We start from the raw sequence: 18,248 nt of genomic DNA on the forward strand, positions 1-18,248 counted from the left end.
AAGTAAACACACAGAAATATTTCAGAGTCTGAACTTTTATGAAACGAAAATGCATACTTTGGACATTGCCATTTTAGTACTAATTTCATTGGCAAACATAGCCGGATGAGATACATCAAAAAGACAAGAGCTAGAAGACTTGAAATACACACAGTAACAGTTTCCTGCTGTTGCAGAATGCACAAACAGCTGTTTCTATGTAAGTATCGCATTGTTTACTTTTCTGTCTCTTTAAATATTTTGGTTACAGAAAGGATACACAATCTGAAGAGAAAACAAATAAAAAATATGCATCAAAAAGATGCTGAAATCTCCTGCTGTTTCCTGTGTCCATCCATGGTTCTGGTCTTTCTTTTCTTATGTACATTACCAAGCAAAGACTTGATAGGAGTGTGTTTCTGTCCAACCTTAGAATATCTTTCAAAAGATTTATTACCATACTTTTTTTTTCCTTCAGTTGAATTATTGCAAACAATTTTACAATCCAGTTTGGGTTTGTTTTGTTTTGTTTTTAAGTGGAAAGTGACCAGTAACATGAAGACATTGTAACTGTGAAGTATGTGGAAAGAGAAAATGTTACAATTCCTTCAACTCCTGGAATATTGCATGTACACTCTGTATATCAAATTACAAAAGGACTTTGATTCAGTTTTGGAATTAGTGGTAAAGCAAACCAGCCACTGGATAGAAAGGCTATATTTAAGTTGATAATATGTAGCATAGAAGCATGTAAGAATATTATTTTTCCAAGAAGGCAGCAAGATGAGTTTCTTTAATAAAAATACATCTCGGAAGTCAAACATAAAATAACAGAGCAGAGAAGCTGTTTCTTTTAGCTGGGAAAGGCAAAATTTTTCAAGACAGTGATTTAAGACAAATGAAATCTATAACAACTTAAGTCACACTTCTTCACCACTTTTGACAAATTTTTGTCCTTTTTTGGAAAGTATTTTTGAGAATTCATTCAAAACCAACAATATCAGTATACTATAAAAACTAGTGTCCTCATGCAAAGTAGCTCTATATTATAATTAATCCTGCAACACTGCAAATCCCAATCTAATTTCATTACACATCTCAAACTGAATATTAAGTACATTCACATATAAATAATGTATAATATAATCATTATTATCTATAAATTATATATATTAAAAAAAAGATGTGTGGAAGATAACATCCTGACCCAGCTGGTCAGTGAACCAACCAGGGGAGATGCCCCACTGGAGCTGCTGTTTACAAACAGGGAAGGACTGGTGGGCGATGTGTGGTCCAAGGATGTCTTGGGCATAACAATCATGAGATGGTAGTTTCCAGTTCTTGAAGAATTAAGAAGGGGGTCAACAGAACTGCTACGTTGGACTCCAGAGGGTCCACTTTGGCCTGGTTTAGGAGCCTGGTTGACAGAGTCCCTTGGCAAGCAGTCCTGAAGGGCCAAGGGGTTCAGGAAGGTTGAGCATTCTTCAAGAAGGAAATTTTAAAGGCACAGGACCAGGCTGCCCCCATGTGCTGAAAGATGAGCCGGTGGGGGAGAAGACCAGCCTGGCTGAACAGAGAGCTTCGACTGGAACTCAGGGAAAAAAGGAGAGTTTACCACCTCTGGGGAAGGGGCAGGCAACTCTGGAGGACTATGAGGATGTCACAAGATTATGCAGAGAGAAGATTAAAGAGGCGAAAGCCCAGCTAGAACTCAGGCTGCCCACTGCTGTAAAAGATAACAAAAAATGCTTTTACAAATCCATTAGAAACAAAAGGAGGGCCAAGAAGAATCTTCATCCTTTATTGGATGTGTGGGGGAACATTGCCGCAAAGCATGAGGAAAAAGCTGACGTACTTCATGATTTTTTTGCCTCAGTCTTTAACAGCAAGCCCAGCTTCCCTCTGGGTACCCAGCCCCCTGAGCTGGAAGCCAGGGATGAGGAGCTGAATGAAGTCCCCACAGCCCAGGAGGAAACAGCTGGGGACCTGCTGCTCCACTTAAATACACACAAGTCTATGAGGCCAGATGGGATCCACCCAACAGTATTGAGGGGCCTGGCAGAGGAGCTCGCCAAACCACTCTCCATCATTAATCAGCAGTCCTGGCAAACTGGAGAGGTCCCAGGAGGGCAGGAAGGAGGATCTGGGGAACTACAGACCTGTCAGCCTGACCTTGGTGCCAGGGAAGGTTATGGAGCAGATCAGCCTGAGCGCCATCACACAGCACATGCAGGACAACCGGGAGATCAGGCCCAGCCAGCATGGGTTTGTGAAAGGCAGGTCCTGCTTGATGAACCCGATCTCCTTCTACAAAAATATGACCCACCTAGTAGATGAGGGAAAGGTTTTGGATGTTCTTTACCCAAACCTTACTAAAGCCTTTGTCTCCACAGCTTTCTCCTGGAGAAACTGGCTGCCCATGGCCTGGGTGGGTGTGCTCTGTGCTGGGTAAAAAGCTGCTGGACGGCCGGGCCCAAAAAGTGGTGGTGGATGGAGTTACACCCAGCTGTCACCCAGTCACAAGTGGTGTTCCCCAGGGCTCAGGGACTGAGCGCACTCTCAGCAAGTCTGAAGACAACACCAAGTGTTGACCTGCTGGAGGGCAGGCAGGCTCTGCAGGGGGAACTGGACAGGCTGGACCCGTGGACTGAGGCCAATTGTATGAAGTTCAACAAGGCTCAGTGCTGGGTCCTGCACTTGGGTCACAACAGCCCCACACAACTCTACAGGCTGGGGGCAGAAGGACCTGGGGGTGCTGGTTGATGGCCACCTGAACATGGGCCAGCAGTGTGCCCAGGTGGTCCAGAAGGCCAACAGCATCCTGGCTTGTATCCAAAACAGTGTGGCCAGAAGGACTAGGGGAGTGATTGTTCCCCTGTACTGGGCACTGGTGAGGCCGCACCTCGAACACTGTGTTCAGTTCTGGGCCCCTCACTTCAGGAGGGACACTGAGGGGCTGGAGCATGTTCAGAGAAGTGAGCGAAGCTGGGAAAGGCTCTGGAGCACAAGTCTTATGAGGAGTGTCTGAGGGAACTGGGGTTGTCTATCCTGGAGAGGAGGAGGCTCAGGGGAGACCTTACTGCTCTCTACAACTACCTGACAGGAGGCTGTAGGCAGCTGGGTGTCAGTCTCTTCTCCCAGATAACAAGCAACAGGACAAGAAGAAATGGCCTCAAGTTACACCAAGGGAGGTTTAGATTGGATGTTAGGAAAAAAATCTTCACTGAAAGGGTGTCCAAGTACTGGAAAGGGCTGCCCAGGGAGGTGCTGGAGTCACCATCCCTGGAGGTGTTTAAAAGACATGTAGATGCCATGTTTAGGGACATGGTTTAGCGATGGACTTGTCAGTCCTTGGTTAATAGTTGGACTTGACGATCACAAAGATCTTTTCCAACCTAAATGATTCTATGAGACTATGAAAAGTACTATATAAAGTTCAACTATATATTGTACATTAAAATATTTTAGCATTTTTTAAAAAATAACAAGAACTTCAATAAATCATAAGTTTATTTTGATTGACAAATAGCTTTCTAAATTAATGCATAGAGGTTTTTAATCCATACCTAGAGGAAAGGATATCTATGTTCCTACTATTTTGAGGAAACCTCTGAATATGAAAGCAATGTAGCTTCTGCAAGAGGAGGACTTCGGGATTATGCAGAAGCACAGGGTAATTCTGCCATGAATCCTAGACACATGGATTCTTTGAATCACAGTGTACTCAGTAAAGATCTGGTGTCAGTCCTGGATCAGCCTCTAGTCTGAAGACTTCTCCCTTTTCAGGAAATTTGAAGTTCAGACAATTCTAGGTAACAGATAGAAGCAGACTTCACAAATGGTCTCTGCTGTCTGGCGCTTCTCGCCCCCTACATGACACCCTATTGGCTATTGCAAGAAAGATTTTTCTTTTGGATTTTTTTCTAATATATAGTATATTTCTAAAACTATGGTGAATTAATCAAAAAGAAAAAAAGAGATTGTCTAGACATGTCTATTACGACTTTTTATGTAGTAGTTAAAACTAGTATTAAAGTACTTCAGAGCATACCCCTCTGGATATCACTGTTATAAAGAGATAAAGCAAGTCTCTCTTCTTTCTGAAAACAAAACAAATCAGGAAAAAGTCTTGAAAAAATATTTCTTTCTCTTTTTCTAGGTAAAGACAGTGTAGCCAAGTAACAGAAATCGAACAGGCAAAGCCAGAAGGCCTACAAGTGATTCCTTCTGGTTCTTCAATAATCTAACAGTTGAGACATTTGTTCAAAATGTCCAGGGAAACTAATCTTCTCTGTAACCATAGTCCAAAATTTACAAAATTCTACTGCCATGTTTTAATTCACTGGAAGCACGGTTTAAATGATAAATACAGCCATAGAAGTCACACAAGTTACTAGCTTTTTCAGTTTCTGTAATTTATATATCATAAAATTATAAATAAAAATAACTACTCTTAGAAAGATTGGGGGGTTAGTTTTTATTCACTATTATGTGTGTGTGGCATTTTTAACCTGTCCTTTGTAAATACATAAATTAGCCAGTAATCCTTTCCTTTCCATATTTGCATAAATAAGTGCATATTTGCATTGTTTCATTTCAATTCACTAAAACTTCTGAATGAGTGAATGAACAAATACTGATAATATGTAACATTTAGATATTCCTTTATATCTCTACCAAGTTTTATAAATACTGTCTTTCATCTACGTGAAGAAACACTCTTTGATCAGCTAGCTTTCCATTAGAAAGTCACCCACTTTTTTAAAAGGTTTCTAGTCCCGAACTAGAACCACCTAACTGTGTGTCTAACAACTTAATTGTTTTATCATGTCAACTTATTTGAAACTGCAGCCCTCTATAAGTGCCGAATGCTTCATTGAGGTAGCATCTCACACTGAAACACTTTAATATCTGCTTGGCAACTGACAGATTTTCTTGGCTCTACATCTGTCATGCAAAACTGAATGAAAGGTGGTAAACAGTGGCCCATAGTTTTGCATAAGAGCAGATCATTGTTAGCTCAAATAGAAGTCAAAGCTGTAAAACCTTTAGTAGACTTACTAATTTCCATAGTATTATTTCAGAAAAATCAGCTGCTGTAGCTATAGCTGGTACCTTATCCATACCTGAGATTGCCTGAGCTTTTTCCAGCAGTCCTCTATGGTCCAATGAATTTAACGTGGGGTGTTTTTTTTTCTTTTCATTTTTGATCACTTCTCCAAGACTTGCCATAGGACATTAAATAATTCATTCAGTGGGACTACCTATAGGCAGTGTTACGATGCAGAACAGAAATGGGTATGACAAGTGGAGACTGATCTTACTGATTTTTATCAGTTTACACTATATGGCCATACTGAGAATGTTATCTGATACCTGTAAAAAAAAGTCAAGTATAAAATATTCAGAATTAAAAAAATTATAACCTGCTAGCACTTGGGAAATTTTGCCAGCTGAACTCTTCTTTGAAAACTACTTTGAGCAATTTGAGGATGATTTGCATACTACAGATCCGGGGACATCTCTCCAATGTCACATGTCAATTCAGCCCATTAATTCATACTATTTCTTCCAATTCAGACAGGCCAGGAATGACCATATTAGGAAAAGACAGCCTACACCTGCAGACAGCCTGAAATCCATCTTTACAACTAATGGAAGTGTCATTCCAGAAGACTGTGCAGAGAGACAGTAATCCTACCTCATATAATTGCCATTCTACCATTTTTCTGTTCACATTCCGGGACTGGTCACCAAAGCACGAGCTGTTCTTGGCTATGTGTTCCCATACCGTTGCATACTGACACATGCCAGTTCAGATTTACACAAGGAAATCTTTGTGGTTATAACCTGAACTTCTGTGGATTAATCTACCACTATATTTAAATCACTGAAAATCAAAACCCTACTCCTCATGCTTGTGGGAAGAGAATAACACACATCTTGATTTGGTTGCCTTTGTAATAACTATAGTTCCTTGCAGGCTTACCAGAAAAAAGAGTCACTTAATAACCTTGCAGATTAAAAGCAGAGGTCTATGCTAATGAGCAGGGAAAGCCAAATTCTACTTCCATTATTAACTATGCCTCATTTAGTGATTTCAGAATACAACTCAAGGTGTGATTCATCTCACCTATTTAACTACTAAGAAGTTAGGCATCTATTTTACAATAGTCAACTAGACTACCTCTAAAGTCAATAGAGAAAATGAAAAGGATCTTCTGAGATAGTATCTAAAATAGGTAAGAGCTATCTAGATGCGCATTTCTCCATTAGTGAGTGGGATTAGATGTCTCAATGAATCAGATACCCTTTATTCTATCTTTACTAGCCTACTCTGGGTTTAGGGCTTCTCAACAGTCAGCAGAGAAAGATAAGCATCTTCAGCACATGACTCATCACACTTTTTCTTCAAACCTGATTTTCAACCAGATAATTCCCTTCTGAAGTTACCTCTGTACTATCATTGACTAAAAGAACCAACCTGGAAAAGAATCCCATCAAAAGTAACTCAAGCTACCTAGGATGTCATATCAATTGTAGATTGGTTTTTAGCTAAATTTTACTGTTCAGCTTGATCAGTATTAAGTAGCAATATTAGGAGAACATTGAGGAGGTATTATCAATCTAGAAACCAAATGAATAAGGATTGTCCCATCTGTTTAAGTAAGACCAACATAAGCAACTCATTAAAATGTCTGTTAGCATGTGATTATTAGTTCAAATTGGACGCCTGGGTAAAATATTCAGAAATTGCATTGTAACTACTTCATTAGTAGGTTTTATGTCTCCATTAGTTCTATCAGAACAGAATGAAACTTCTTCTGCTGTTTTTTTTTATTTTATTACGGAACTACAATTCTGTGACACAGCAGTAAATTAGACAATACCTATGCTGAATTGCAGCAGCACAACTATTTTACTTCACCTTATAATTCTGTGATTTGCTAAGACACATTGTGTGTATCCAAACAACTGTTCTCCTTTAAAAACACTCAGTCTTTAATTTTGGCATGAATACTTGAAGATTACATAGATGAGCAAGCTGAACAAACATACGGTGTGAGCAAAGCTCATTTTGCTAAGAACAGGGGTTAAGGGAGCACACGCTGCTGTTACACTACCTACTTGTCTTTCAAGACAAAGGACAATTTGTTCATGAACATAATAAAATGGAGCCATTAAAACAAATGCAAATTTTATAGAGGAAAATTTCACATAGAGACTTCTCCTTCCATCCACTTTGTTCATCTGATCATGCTCATTTGGCCTCTCCTTTGTACGTTTTAAAGACGTTTTTATTGTTGCATAATGACAGCTATGTGAAGAATGGTCACACATACCTAGGCAATGAAAAACTGAAAGGAAAGATGAAGATCATTTACCAAATACCTAGACTGTGAGTCAATATATTTTTGGATGCCTCAAGCTTTACCAGTGTGTGATGGAAATTACGAAAACTGAGGACAGCGAGGCTACTGCTGGTAAATTATGGCTTAGAATTAAACCAAATGATTCAAACCTGAAATCAGTAAAACAGCAAAGAAAGGGACAGTCATGTACAAAGTCTAAAGCAATCCAAAAATAAAAGAGAAAGAAAGAATAGATTTGAAAAGGAGCTTGTTTGCAGCAATGGGATTTAAAAACCCCACAATCTATAACCTTAATTTGTCAGAAGTTGTCTGAAAGTCTATTTAGTGACCAAAGAGACTTGTCTAATTCATTCACCACTTTTATCACTTGATGTGTTATGCTGTGTTTCACAGCTGGAGATTAAACATGCCAAAAGTTGACACTCTAAGTAGCTCTGAAAATATTTAAGTCCCAGACATATTTTTTGAGCAAATTGCAAATTTGGCTTCTCCATTTAAGAAGATACCAAAGGGCATGTGGCTCGGCCAGTCTCCAAGCTGGCTGTGATACCTAGGAGGAGTTTACCTCAAACTGATTCTTTCATATGGTCAGCAGGCAATCCGAGAATGGTAGTAATATTTTTGGAAATCCTGGTTTTGATCCACCACAGAAAAAAAGAAGGTAATGAGTTTAGCAGTGTTAAATCAAGTGCTGCTGGAAAGATATCCACAAACCAGTTCAGTGTGGAAATATTTTCTTATTGGCTTAACTTCTTTAGTTTTTATTGAAAAGGGAAAAATATATGACCATTCATTTATACCATAAAAGGAAAAACTACAAATCCAATGAATTTTTTTCTCAAAGCATAGCGATTGCTCTTTACAATGTAACATGCTAAATCACTTCTTTGATTAAAGAGTGGCTTTTCTGAAATATTTAGCAATTATCACAGCCTAGGGTACATTTTACAGCAGAAAGAGGACTAATTTCTACAACCATGCATGTGAGGACTCAGCTGCATGGTTCTAATTGCTTATTTTTCCCCAAAATACTGACAGTTAAAACATAAGCAAAAGAATGTTTAACCTATGTTTCAAAATTCTCTAAGGAAAATGGCTTGGTAAAATTTCATTTTATGTCTATTTCAATCATTGGGGAAAAAAAGGCTATGTAAATTTTAAAAATAATTAAACAGCATAATGTATCTGAAAGATGCAGATTCATTGACTGGTGAATGAAATCCTCTGAACTGTCTGAATTCAAATAATCTCAAGGAAGTTGTCAAGAGTAAATAAAAATTTTCAAAAAGATTAGGCCAGAAATTTCTACCAAGGAATAGAAGAGAACAGTGTCAACATGCAGAGTCTGTACTATCAACTTTTTGATGTGACTGATTACTTAATATTATCATTTTTATCAATATATCAATAGATATTATCAATATCTATTAGCAAGTGTGTATGAAGATTTTTCGCATATTTTCAGAATTTTCTATTTCTACTCTTTGCAAAGCTGAGAGGCCACAGAAGCTCAAGCAGGGAACAACTGCCCAGATTCTCCACTGACCCTCCATTTATTCAATCCAGCTGTCCCTAAGCTAATACAAGAACAGAACACCTGCCAGGTCTGCAAAACAAGAGATGTGTTCATGGTGATGAGCTGGGACAAACAATGCCAGGACACAACAGGATTTCCAAAAGAATTTGTTCTCTGCAACTCAGGCTACAGCAGATCGTGACAGCATCAGCATGTTCTTAAAACGCCAAAAAGAATTAGTAAGAATGATACCAATACCTGAATGTAATCCCTTGCATTCCTTATTACCACCCACTGTAATGTGGATTCACAAACTAGTAGTGGTTTATACCCAAAGCTATCACTCAGATTATAGCTGGAGTGTTGGTGGTTTTCTTATGTCAGCCAGTGTTCTAACTTGGCATTTCATATGCAATTCCTTCATAGGAATCTTAAGAGCAGATAATGTGGAAGTTTTATTATTCAAATAAAGATTCCCGGTAAATTTGCCTAAAATACCTTTATCTCCAGTCCTGGAATAGAAGAAATATCTTCAATTTATCACTGGAAAAGCTATAAGAGCTGTAGAGTTACTGATAAAGCTAAACATTTACCAAAGTGTATTTTGAAGACTCTATGCTGAATATTAAAAAAACATATTTCCAAAAGTGTTTCATAACTGTTGTCTTCTTCAGGTTTTCCCCAGAAGATGATATTCAATACCAATTTTGACAACGATTTTCATATTCAGTAACCTGCCTGACAGGAAGCATAAGGAAGCTTTTAACTCATTTCAGAAAGGAAGACTTGTAAACATGATATAGGAACGATTTTCAATTCTGAATGGTGTTTTTCAGAATCAATTTTGTAGTCTTTTTCAATTGCCTTGTGGTTTACACTCACTTGTAGTATGTTTTCACATTGACTATAGTCTTCTTTCTGACCTACTAGAATAACAGAATAACAGCGGAAGGTAGAAATGCTGTAAACAACAGTTACTTTATTATTCCTCCATTTTAATTACTCTCACACACCAGTATTTTGTGGATTTCTTCCTCTCAACAAATTACAACTTTTCCCTTACATGCAGTAATTTAAGCGATACCAGCAGCCGACAGATTCATGCACTGCAATACATTGGTTACAAGGTGTTACTAACATTTTTAAATCATTAATTTTCTTTCTAAAATTCTGTCCAGACTCATATATTTACTGGGAAAGAAGAAAAAAAGGGGGAATGAGTGAATGAGTGAACTAACAAAAGAAAGAATGATAGCTGCAAATAGAAGACATCTGAGCTGAAATTTTTTAGGGTAATTAGAGAATTTGATACCTGTGAGAAACAGGTCACATCAGTATTACCTACAGGTGGCTCACTGTAGTGTATTTACACTATCAGCACTTCTCTAATATTACTGTCGATTTTCTGGGAAAAAAAACCAATAAATTAAAGAATCCTACATTAGACAAAAGAAACAGAGTACAATAAACTTGTCAGATCAATTCCCCATTGTGTTCATCTCATATCCTATTAGATCTCTCTTTTCTAAATCAGCATGCCATCTGGAGCTGTGAGCAGACCAAAAAATGCATTTTCTGTTCTGTTTTGGAGACACCATTCACATTGCTATAAAGTAATCTCAATTTTCTTAAAAGCCCCTTAGAGCAGTTAACTGTGAATATACTGACTGCATGTAAAAATCACAGTAAACAAGTTTTTGAGAAATGGCATTAAATTTTCTTTTTATATATATATGGCTACAGAGTTATTATATGTAAATAATTTCATCTTGTTTCAGTTAATAGAGGCAGAGAAATTTTAGCAAGATCAGTGGAGTTTGTTCCATTCAAACTTTAACAAATAGGTTTTTGATTGGGTATTTCTGATCATTCTTCCCCATATGTTCTGATAACTGAGTTTTCATTAGACAATTTATATTTTCTTTTTACAGTAAGATAACAACTGCTTTTCTTAGGAGTTTTTTTTTAGGAAATGCATTCAATAATATATTTTGACTGCAGACTAATCCATAATTTCACATTTAGTTCAATAGGAGGTTAGATATTTTCTTACAGGAACCGCTCCAAACAGCCTTGTAACAAAGGAAGGATTTGTCAAGCATAGTATGAATATAATCTAAAAATGGGACAAAACATTCTTAAAAGCTAATTAGTCTACTGTATCATACACTGATAATGCTGTTTGCTTTACTTCACAGATTTTGGTCATTCTATAAATTCATTAAACATACTGCAAAATAATCTGAATGGCACTGGGAAAAAAAAGTATAATCAACATTTTTTAATATGCAAAGCCAACAGCTACTCCAAATACCTGCCATAGACATGTTACAGTCCTAGGGATTAAAGGGTAGTTCCAGTAATGGAATTTTGCACTTTAAAGTTAGGCATGGCAACAATTTCTAGTCATACACATACCTGTCAAAAAAACAGTTGTGAACACAATAGCAAGCCCAGGATCCTATGCACACCATCCCTATGGCAAGACAGCCTGAATAATGTCTGCAGAGGGTGTCCCCACATTTTCCTGCAGCTACATTATGGTCACAACTGACCTGATCTCACAGGGTTCCTCTGCTCTCAGTATGTTCCTCAGGGTCACCCCCAGTGATGACTGTAGGTATGGCTTCAGCACCTGAACCTGGAGTGGTACTAGCATGGTGGGTTCCATGCCTGTACTCTCTGCCCAGTACAGCAGCAGGAGTCCTGCACAAGACTGGCATTCCAGCCACCCAGCACACTAAGGCAAAGAGCGGCTCTTTGCTGGCAAGAAACAGGAAAGGCAAGAAGGATTTCCCCAAACCCACCAAGAGGTGCCTTCAACTGCTTGAGATCCACATCTGTAATTCTATCCCGAGTATGTCCCTACCAGCTTTCTTCAGCATTACTCATTGACCTAATGCAAGATATCACAGAGCTCCACAAACCTGTCCTTCCAATAGATACTGACGGACAAATATGTCTGAAAAGGGCAGGCTCAGCTGAGTGCTCCCACGGGAGAACTCCCAATGGACTGTGGAGTCTTATTTCTCTCTCACTTGTTCCCTCTACCTCTGTCCTGTCCCACATACCTCTCTGGGCCTGCCCTTTGACCTTTCCTTCAAGTCCTTACCTCCAACTTCATACACTTATTGTTCATTGATTATTTCTCTTCTTCTATATGTATTTCTAGAAACGCAAGATATGGGTGCAGACTAACCAGTGAGCTGAAACTAGGTCTCCTATTGCAGGTTGAGTACTGTAATCCCTAGCTGTTAGACAGATGAGACTTTTATACCATTGATACACTGACATCCTCTAAAAGCAGTAACCACTGATCCCATTTGCAAAGTACCAGATGCTGTCCCTGAGTATTAAGCAAGCCCAGGGGATCTGCACACTAACAGAGTTTCAATGGGAACTCCATGGGCTCAGTTTGGACTTGGGCACCCAGGATTAGGCAGGGAGGCAATTTTTGATTCTTAGTGGCTTGGGATAAAACAGTTGTCCAAGACAGTTACAGAAATGAAGTCTCATGTACAAAGGGTCACTTACAATATCACACAGGCAGAACAGTTCAGTGCTACGTAACACGTCATGCAGAATAATTTAATTTCATAGCTAGTCAAAATGACATTGGAAAGTTTTGTACCAGTCCGGTGGAAAAGATACTTTAAAATGGTCCACTCACTAGTCAGCTGAGCATCTATATTCTAGCCAGCTAAGAATGTCTGTGTTCATCTCTTCATCTCTAGCCCTTTCATTTGAGTATCTCAGGTTTACAGAATGAGGTTAATACCACCAGGCATGTGTTGTGTATGTTTGCCAGGGGAATAAAAAAAAGAAAAAGGATTTACAGGTAAAACAATGTGAGATGAATGCTTTCTGAGGCTGATTCATGTTTAGCGTGCTTCAATTGAACTCCAGAGATGAGAAAACACTGTACCTCATTACAAAAGGCATTGCCTAGTACAAATAGACATAAGAATTTCAATGGCATTTCAAAGGAATATTAGAATCAAAAGCACCTTAAATCAGTGCTTGAATGGCAATTTTGAACTTGCATAGTTCAGATGTTTCTCCTGGCAACATTTCCCTAATGTCATTATCACTTACTAAAATTTGATACCATCTACAACCTGAGCCTGAATTCCTGACACACAGTACCAGAAGAGGTAAATATTATGCCAGATTAAAGAGTAGCATGTTTTGACAATTATGAAGACAAATGTTTCTCTTTTGCAATGAGGAAGTCTCAGAAAATATGTAAATACTTAGGCAGTTAAATTGTGTGCAATTTATTCACAAGGAAAATAACTTAAATACACAGCCCTAAGCTATTGCAATGTCTTTGATTATGTATAGCTCTGTCAGATAAAACAAAAGCCATTCGGCTGCTTCTAAGAAATTTCATATATATGTGTCATATAACTTCATATAACTTCAGGCTCTGAACCTCTCTGATCTCTAACTCAGTGCTTGTGAGTAAGTAGCTGCACAGGACACCTCACATGTTTCTTGAAGAAACAGAAACAATATTTTCTTGAGTCAGGATTCAACGCATCGCTAGTGAGACCTGTGCTCCTGGGGCTGTAAAACTTCTGCTAGAGCTCAGCTGTTGTTCTAACTTCCCATCTACAGACTCTTCTAGTGGACAGACTAGCCTGGTGTTACTAACTTCAGTATAACGGCACTTGAAATTTGCTTTCTGCTATTTGTGATCTGTTAATCTGAAGTCTCATCACAATTTTAACTGGTTACAATGCATTTTTTCTTTCTTGGGCTGAACTTTCTCCCTAAATTCTCCACTGAATCATACTATGTATCTTTGGTGGCTGTGGTCAAGAGTTATTTTTACATATATGGATAAAGGAAGGGGAAGAAGTTCTTTTAAAAACTTTAAAAAACTTTTAAAAGCTAAAAACCAAGGGGATAATATAGTAACTCCTTAGAACTTCATGTTCATAGGTGCACGCTACTATAACGTCACTTGGTATTAAGAACAGCAAACTGAAATGTAAATAGCTACATGTCAGCTTCCCATCTTTTTTATTATGATTTGTTGTGGAAAGTAAAGAAAAATGTCAAAATGTTAATTCACACTTCACATCATCTTGGCTAGGGATCAAGCAAGTGTTTAGCTACAATTTGCACTAGTTTTCATTGTTTTTTTGATCCTTTCTTGATTTTTCTTTCAATGTTCAGTAGAAGAACGATTAAATTTATGATGATTTTTCTTCCCTCAGGTGAGTTCAAAGAGTATAAAAGCAGTAAAGCTAAAATGTTATACCAGAATGTGTAAAGGTAAGGCTAGTTGATACAAAGACAACAGATGACTTCATGTAGGGATGATAAAGTAGAGAATCAGATAAGGAAAATATGAAGTAAAGGAAATTTAGAAGGAATGTATTACATTATTTTTAATTATTTTTTTTGCTAGGCACGCTGTAGAAATTTTACAATACATCCTTAACTGTCTGTACAGGGTTGCTGTACTGGGTCGGAACAAAAGCCATCTTAATGTGTTCTGGTAGAAATTAGTGGTAGTAAATGTTAGGTAGTGGTCAAAACTGATAGTTCAAAAAAGGCAAGACTGCTGCAGCTCCATGTCCCAGGTCCAACCAATAGTGAAGCTGAGCATGCATTCCTAATGGTCAGACATGCAAACACACATACACATGCATACACACAGCCAGATGTACAGATCAGTACAGGCAGAAACACACAGAACTCATGCAAGTACAAACAGCACAATGGCCTCATCCAGTGACCTTCTCTGGCTGAGGGGGATAAAGGTCCATTACTAGGAAATACACACGTAGGTACAACATAGGCACGCCCAGCAACTGGGCTCAGACACAAGGGCTGCCCAGTGTCCAGCCCCTGGATCTTTGGTATCTCCCATTGCCAGTGCCTGGACGTATGAGCTGCCAAGGCTGCGGCCCCACTCCAGGTGCTAGTCCAGACCCCTCTAGCTCACACACACAAACCCTTCACACACATACACAGGCGCACACACAAACAGGTCTCCCTGTTGACCTCCAGACTCCATAGTCTCTTCAGCACTTAGCCTGGATCCCCTGATTCCTTCAGTAGCAAATTCCTCTAGTCGTCGCACTCACAGAAACATACACACATACACACCTGGCTCAAAAACCACTTCACCTACCCACTGACTAGTTAAGCTTGACATTCACTAGTAATCACGTGCTGACATAAGCCCTCACTCCAGCTTCTGGCACCCCAAAGGCATAGGCCCTGATGACCCATGGTCCCCACTGCAGATGCTGCATTTAGACCTCCATACACACATGCTGAGCAGAGAACAGAGCCCCTCACCCACAAAAGAGTCAGGAGTGGAATTTAATGAGAAGATGGGACAGACTGCACTGACCAGATTGCAAGACACGGACAGACAAGCGTACTGACCAAATTCCAGTTTATAGACAGCTTTTATCCCCTTTTTCCTCTAGTGTTCTACACTTGTTCCTTCCCAAAACACTTTGAATTCTCACTTTCCTCACCTTTGCTACCTACACAAAACACTCCACATTAAGTTTCGAACAATCCCAAAATGGTCTTTTCCTGTGTCCCACAATGTCTCCCACACCCCTGGGCTAAATCATCCCAGCCCAAAAGGACACCTGGAGAGCTCCTACCACAGACTCATGGACGGGACCACCCCTGGCCCATGGAATGGAGAGTCCCCTGCAACAGCCTGGGGAGGGATTGGGGCAGGGGCTCCTTTCTCTGGGTAGGTTATTGGGGTTCTCCTGCCTGCTCTTGTGTTTCTCTGCCCTTCTGTGTTCATGGAGGCAAGCCTGTAATCACATTTTCTAACAGTAAAGAGGACAGGTTTAGAGTGAGCCTTCCTCCCGTCAACCCTTGCAGTTTAGAGAAATCACTGATATCCTGAGACAAAGGTTACTTTCAAGTCACATTGTTCAGTACCATCTATATTCCTTTTCTCCATGAAGCCACTTGTTTTATTCTATATAATACCCTGAGGAAATGTATTCCACAATCTAATTACATATTGTGTGACACAGTACTTTGTTTTAAACAAGCTGTCCACACACTTCATTAGTCATCAGGCTCAGTGAAGAATGAAAGGTCATTCTTCATTGTCTCTCATTCATTGACTTGTATCATACTGCTGTTTTCTTTTTTTAATACTGACAGTCCTCGCCTACTCGTATTTCCTTCTACAAAAGCTGTTCCATTCCTTGGTAAACTCTCTGGTTTGGGGTTGTTTTTTTAAAATTCTATTATATATACTTGTGTGTCTTGAGCTGGCATGTAGTATTTAATATCTAGGTGAACCATGAATCTGCATACAAATATAATGTTTCTGTTTTCTTTTATTTCCTCTCCAGAAGTCTTACTTATCTTTCTAAACACTGACGAACATGCAAATTATGATTGCAGAAAACAGCCCATAATATCCCAGAGAAATTTCTCCTGAATGCTTTGTACCTCCAGAACGTAGTCACTATCTACTAGAACTGATGTGGCCAAAAACAGGGAGTGAAGGAGTAGATGTTTCTTCAGCAATTTACATTCAATGGAATCCATAGCCTGGGAAAAAAAATACACACCCTAAATACTTGCGATGTTACTAACATAAGTTGAGTTCTTGAGCCTGTACCTATCTCTAAGTTCTGTTTCACTTAGAGATGTAATTTAAGGAGCACTCTGGCAGTCTAGCCATTTCAGAGTCACCCCAGCTTTAGGTTTTGGTTATATCATCTGCATTTCTTTATCAGATGCTTCAGTGTCATATATTAATTTGACATCTTTCTGGCTAGTACCGATTGCTCATTGATGCTTTGAGACTTACAGGGTTCACAGAATCAAGCTGTTACCTGCCTCCATTCCAGTACCATCAATATATTTCCTAGACCTGTCAGGTCACCTACAAAGAAATAAATGTGTAGTGCTCCAGCTAGCTCCTAGTTCTCACCACAGAAGGTTTCATATAATGTGGCAATGTGTCAAATGTTGTTTTAATAAGCACTTCATATTTTGCATGTCTGTCAGTACTGGGTCTATCAGTTCCTGCCATCATCCTTCCATACATGTAAGGCCCAGAATGTAGTGTTGGTGGGTTTTCCAGGGAAAGGCAAGACTGGCAACAAGGAGCGATGGACTGATTGTCAAATCTTCCGCTTTAGAGGCTGACTCTTCACTTCAGTCTTCTGAGCCCCTTTTTCAGTGGTTCGAACTGGACAGTCCTTAACAGTTTAGAACAACTGACACAACCTGATCGCTCTCTCCACCACCTAACATCCTTTTTTGAATACACATCTATTCTCCTGTCCAACCCATCAAGCTGAGTGAGAGGGGCATAGTTAATCTGATAGGATCGTTCTAGGAAGAAATGTTTTTGGTATAGATTCTGTTCATCCATTTGGCAGTTTCCCAACCAGAATCCTCAGAGGTATCTTCATATTTCCTCTGTGTACCATGCACAACCTAGAGACAAAGAAATGCTTCTTGCCACTCAAATGGCACAAGACCTTTTGACACCCTCACTATCTGTGGGATAAGTCACCAGAATAATTTATTACTGGAACTACTGAAGTATTTATCAAGAATCTCCCCAGTGCTGAAGAAACTCAGTGCTTACTGGTCACCATTTAGAAGTTAACCACTTCCAGTTTCTGTTGTACAATTATCTTTAAATATCACATTAAGTGTCTTTTTATATCCACCACATATTCATTGGTTTGTTACTTATGCAATACATATCACTTTTCTCACAGGAACAGGAAAAGGAAATGCTTGCCATCACCAAAAAGAAAGCATAGCATGGTTCTATCCTTGCTCTCTCTGTTGTTACCAGTAGCCATAATAACATCATCTTCAATGCCTCCTTATTACTTTCATAAAGTACCTGTCATTGAAAGTATGACTCAAGTTTGTTAATAAGAGAAGCCATAACAGCAATCAGAAGTATACAGTACGTTTAGAGTTGTGACAGAAATTAACATCAAGTTTTTCAGATTCCTTGAAGAAGAGTAAGAGCGTTCATGAGATACATACCTGATTTCTACATGGCTTTAGCATCATAAATGTTATCAGAAATTAGAAAATATTAATATCACAGAATCACAGAATGGACAGGGTTGGACGGGGCCTCTGGAGATTATCTAGCCTAACCCCCTGCTAAAGCAAGTTCACCTAGAGCAGTTTGCAGAGTCGTGTCTAGGTGAGTTTTGAATATCTCCAGAGAATGAGACTCCACAACCTCTCTGCGCAGCTTGTTCCAGGACTCTGTCACCCTCAAGGAAAAGAATTTCTTCCTCATGTTCAGATGGAACTTCTTGTGTTGCAGTTTGTGCCTGTTGTCCCTTGTCCTGTCACTGGGCACTACTGGAAAGAGCCTGTCTCCATCTTGT

At 39.1% G+C, this 18,248-nt stretch overlaps 1 long non-coding RNA gene across 3 annotated transcripts in view; it reads right to left on the bottom strand.

Annotated features, from left to right (window-relative positions):
- LOC308067526 overlaps positions 1–18,248 on the bottom strand; it is a 163,323-nt gene that overhangs the window by 97,532 nt on the left and 47,543 nt on the right. Inside the window, exon 1 of one of the 3 annotated variants that reach the window (XR_013929634.1) lies at positions 11,676–13,796. The exons of the other annotated variants lie outside the window; for them this stretch is intronic. This is a non-coding gene — a long non-coding RNA (uncharacterized lncRNA). Of the gene's footprint in view, positions 1–11,675; positions 13,797–18,248 lie in introns of those variants that run through there. 3 annotated transcript variants of the gene reach the window in all.

This window comes from Falco punctatus (genome assembly GCF_963210335.1).
Source record: "Falco punctatus genome assembly, chromosome: 7".
Classification (NCBI taxonomy): Eukaryota; Metazoa; Chordata; class Aves; order Falconiformes; family Falconidae; genus Falco; species Falco punctatus.